Source organism: Trichoplax adhaerens, genomic scaffold, assembly GCF_000150275.1.
Source record: "Trichoplax adhaerens TRIADscaffold_27 genomic scaffold, whole genome shotgun sequence".
NCBI lineage: Eukaryota > Metazoa > Placozoa > Uniplacotomia > Trichoplacea > Trichoplacidae > Trichoplax > Trichoplax adhaerens.
The window spans coordinates 162,759-168,302 of NW_002060968.1; positions in this window are offsets into that span (position 1 = coordinate 162,759).

The following is a 5,544-nucleotide window of genomic DNA, read 5'->3' on the forward strand; positions in this document are numbered from 1 at the left end:
AGAGTAATTAAACTTATTTCAGTATACGCATTATATTACCTCTAATCGAGCACACTGGTCATGGTACGTCGCTTACTTGCTTACTGGGTTTAACATGTTTCCTTATATGATCTAGATTGAGACTATAGTATACAAAATTTGTTGCCATTTTTTATGTCAGAGTTTTTTTCTTACAAAGTCCGAATGTTAGAAAACATTCTTATAGGCAGTTTATTATAAGTGCATTCTATCCATAAAGTAGTTCATGATTCGAAAATAACCAAGCAGAATTATTCGTTAAACTGAACTAATATCAGTAAAATTAAGTAGCAATCTTCATCAATGCTAAGATTAAGCTAGGAGAATTATTGATAAAGCCTTACATTAAACTGATATTTATGTATTAGGTGCAATTTTTGTAGTAGTAAGAATGAAACCGAAAATAATCATGCCATAAGAATAGAAAGTAATAGCTAGAGAGACTATGCCACCATTCTATCATCAATATAACTGCCTGAGTACTAGATATTCTGGATGTTGGTAATGATTTCTATTGGCAACAGAATTTATTAACCCTTCTTCCATTAACAAGCTGGTAGATATCATAAGCTACTTGTAATCGGTTATATGTACAATTATGGTAATTTAGCGACTATAAGTTTGTAGAGATTGAATCATGTTATGATCATTATATGTTCTGTAATAAGGAACCAACAGAACAACTATCTTCTATAGAAATGTTGTAGCTTCTTGACGTGACAAAAATGGGGCTGCTACGTCGTCACATCTTCAATAATAAATTGTTAACGAATGAAATATATCGATGGTTCATTTTTTTAAAATCGTTCGCATGCTCGCAAATAGCTTTCAAATCCATAAAAGTAATATAAATTCCGCCATTGTCAATCATACAGTATAGTAAGAAGACATCGATTACAACCATCATTATATCCTCGTACGGAAAATATGCCGTCTTACTAATTACGATAGAGAAATGAAGACAAAATATTACAGTTTCTCATCATCAAATATATTGAAAGTAATTTTTAATAGCCTCGAGTCACAATTATGATTTTGTTAGATGTTGTTATATATTGTACTAGCATACTCAGTCTAGATGTTTGAGAATTCGTTAACGCGTTGTTAAAGCGCCAAGTGATGCATTAGTTGGCGGTTAAATTTCATGCTTTATTTTATGAGTTTACTTCATACTGAACGTGATTGAGTCAGTAATTCCATCATCATTTTATATCTACAAATATTCTTATAATTTATTTTTGTGCATGTTATATTTTAAATAGCATACGATACAGCTTTATAAAGTCCCTATGCACTGCATAGTCAAAGAAAGATATAAGTGCCCAGCATACACTATTTTCTTTGATTCGATAACGTATAAAATAAAAGTTATTGGCTGATTGCAATTACAATAAAGTTTGGTCCATGTTTTCCTACAATATACTTGACAATAAAGAATAAATAATGATAAAAACAAGTTACTAAAACCACAAAAAGCAAAATAAAGAGTTTAAAACAAAAGGAAAATTATAATTAAAACTATTCACCGACATTCTAGAAAATAGAGAGGATAAGCTGACTGTATGCTGTGCTTAATTAATCTAATGTTTAGTATGCGAAATAACTAAGCACTTGTACTAGTTCACCATTTTTTAATACATTATACACGCAAGTTTAAGTAGCCTAAAAACATATAATTTCATTAAAGTTGCGATAGCACAATGAAAATCAGATAGCCTATTGCTGTTGCTTAGGCAATAAATAAATATAGTTAAAACAGGAACTCTTATAAAAATTCAGCGGGAGGACTTAATTGTTGTATCAAAGCCCTCGATAAAATAACAACGTGTACACCATTGCTACGAGAATATACTTTTACAGCCACTCCAGTTGCTATAATATCATAAAAATTAGAAATTTAGCCTTTTGTATCAGCTTTTACATAACACGACCTAAATTTATGTTTGTTCTGCTTAATGAATTGAAATTTTAAGCCGTAGATAGAAATATTGTGCTTTCGGGAGGCAAATATTTATTACGCTTCAAAGATTTGAGACAGACATTTCCGTTAGCTCTAAAGCAGACTATCTTCATTGAATCGTTGCGGCATACGAGCAGACGGATTGGAGTTAATCCATCATGTCTTGATAAGTATTCGATATTAAATTTCCAAATTATAACAATACCATTTCGCTCTTCAATTTCACTGAACTTCTACAACAGTGAAGGCAAGACCTCGTGTATATCCTATATGACGACAGTGGAGTCAAAATAAACCACTTTACTTCTAAGCAATCTACGTATATATATATACATTGATTACAAAGTATTCCATATTGTAGAAACGTCTAATTAATCATTTCTCATCTACAAATTACTACGTAAATCCATCGATATTCGTTTTTCTTGTGACTCACTTTCCTTAAGCAAAGCAGCTGTGTAGGGACCAATTTTGAATTTACTGCTTCAATGCAATGGCTGATATTATCGTCGATACTTTTAGACGTGAATCGTACTATAAATTGAAACGGCAAATTTTTTTGAAAATTTAGGCAACGACTAATCAGCAATAATTTTAGCTTTCTACTGAAGTGCATTAGAGACCGATAGAATTTGCGGTGTGGTATACAATAGTCTACGTAGACATGCATTGATAAAATTAGAATATCAATAAATTAAATGCATGATGTGCTAGTGTGAGATAAATGTTTCTTCATATATTTATTATGATAATGTGAATAAAGTAAGTGAATATTATAATATTAAGCAATGTAGTACATTCTGGACACTTGCGCTTCCATAAATCTCGAAAAGCTAAAATTACTAAAAGTTTTAAAGTGGAGTATGTTACAATCCACCTAAGGGATAAATATTTCGCTGAAATACTATAACTGCCTCTTAATTAAACAAGAATAAAACGTTCAATCTGAGATAGTTACCAGTAGTTGTTTCTTCACCGTATTTATATATTCCCGCAAATGTGCAACCATGAGCTGTCAGTGATCCAAGGTCATGCATATAGTAATTATCACACCATGTCAAGTAACTTCTTAACCGTTGACTGTAAATGTAACAGCCGCAGAAGTCTGATGTAGATGATCTATCAAGTGTATCTCTATTACACATTAAGCTTGTTTATTGAACAGATTTTGCAGACTTCTGGCTTCTAAAGTGATACTTTTTAATGAATTTTAAGCTAATAAGAAGCAGACAGCAGAAGGTAACGACACCTAGCGAAGTTTCTGAGGTTCTGATAAGAGTACCTACGTTGGAAACGAATAATAATGATGATTAAGCAACTAACAAATGAAAAAATTATCTCTTCAATAATTAGAGGAAAAACCAAAATGAAAAACGACTACAGGTAAGTCTTTTTTATCGATTACTTTACACAGTTACTTTGACGTAAGGTAAGCATTAAAACTACGTGGTATTAATTACAATCTAATTCTAGCAAGCAATCTGTTATCGCATCAGCAGAAATTTTAACCTTAACATCTATTTAAAGCTATTTCATGTAAGCTACACAGCTGTATACTAGAAAGGGTAATATATGCTACGAAGTCAATAAGCAATGGACTTAATCTGAATACAATTTAATTTAATTTAAAAATATGTTAATAAACTCTATAAATTGAGAAATAGCAGTTGATCAATGCTACTTTACCTTGGCTGATCGTATCATTACTATTCGTTAACACGTCAAGAATTCGATATGCAGACATTTAACTACTTTAGCCTCGATGAAGTTCAGTTTTCGTATAAGAGAGGAAAAAGCTATAGGTTTAAGTGAGCTTGGAAAAAGACTGCACTGCAGTAGCGGTTGCCAGACTAAGATTGAGATTAAGCACTCAGATTAGTTATCTTGATCTATTAACAAGAAGGGGAAACATAGAGGTTTGAATGAACTAGGACAAAGATTTACACTGTAATAGAGCTTACTAGACTAAAGATAAACCTACATCGATCATCATTCATTTATACTCTACTACCACTTTAATCCGTTATAGTTATGCTAATTAATCAATCAACATAATTTGCATAGTTTGACAACTTTGATGGATGAGTCATAACGGAAATTAAGAGAAAATCTAGCTAAGAGAATTTTTTCTAGTCACACAGCCTGATGTGAGTTCACGATCTTTTGGATGCCTGTTTAAGGCGTCCTCAATTTTGAATTTTGATTGCTAGCTCAAGTTATGGCAAGCTGTTAGAAGACTATGATGCTGAGATACATGCAGTACAGTTACTTTCGTTAGGAAAACTTTGGCGAAAGTCTGCAACTTAACTCTTCAAACAGACATAGGATTACTATATACGTACATGCAGAAGGTCTATAATAACGAACGTTTGCATTCAATTTGCATAATTTATATTAAATAATAAAATATTAATCAGTAAGCGTTGAAGTATCAGTACCTCTGTCTTCGTGCTAGATCAAGAACTTTGATGACCCAATGGACATAAAGTAAAAGTATAGCTTTAGTATGGGAAAGAAGAGGTTAAATAAACAAAATTATGGAGAAAATTTGCATATAGTGTCATATAATGCGAGTCCAAACTATCAGATATCCTGATGGGCCTAATGTCTCAGTATGAGAAGAAATATTTCAATATCAGCCTGATCACTCCAAGAAAAGATAAGTAGGAAAATCTTGGCAATCAGGTCTTTGAGGTAACTTTTTCGCCTAATACTGAAATATTGACCATCTCACTGTAGTGATTTTCGTTGCAGATACTTAAGCTGGAAAAATACGTAACGAAATCTAACTTACATACTACTTCAAGCCAGCATGTGATAAGTGAGCTGGATTTTACGTAGGAAAATAGAATCACGTTTTTAAAGATATCCACGATAAATTATCGATTCATAGACCAAATTTGTTACGGTATAAAGTAAAATTAAAGTTCAGCTATGTGAAATGAATATTTAATGTTTTGGAAAATACATTATCATAAACTAAGGTTACTCACTCCTTTATAAAATATTTGAATCGAAAGTAAATAAACTGTACGTGCGTGAATGATGTGATATTAGTTATACAATAAGCTCTTCAATACCAGATAACATATCCTTACAACAAGAGAATTTAAAGTACTATTATGCCACTTTTGCGGAAGATTGTGTAGTAAAAGGACTAAAAGTAGAGTCCTTTGTAGTTTTTAGTATGTAATTAGTATTATTTTACTATACAAAATACCTAGAAAGTGATAGTGTCTTTAAGTTTTACCCTGCCAAATCATCATGTCGCCATCTTTTCTTCTTCATTATTTTACAAGGTATTATATAGATTACTATAGAAGTAGCCCTATAGAGCAAATGCCTAATCTAAAGAAAGGGCGTTTGATCGTCTATTCAAATTGTAAAGAAATTTGACTTAGTAGCAAAACCCTATCCTTAGAGTAAGGGAATTTATAACATGACGATAAAGTACTGTAATGTAGTCTATACTCGTACAGTTACAGTACAATCTGACGCTAAAACATCAACTGTCAATACTCGCGAATACTAAGCGATACTAATGTCAGAAAAGTAGTCGTAATAGT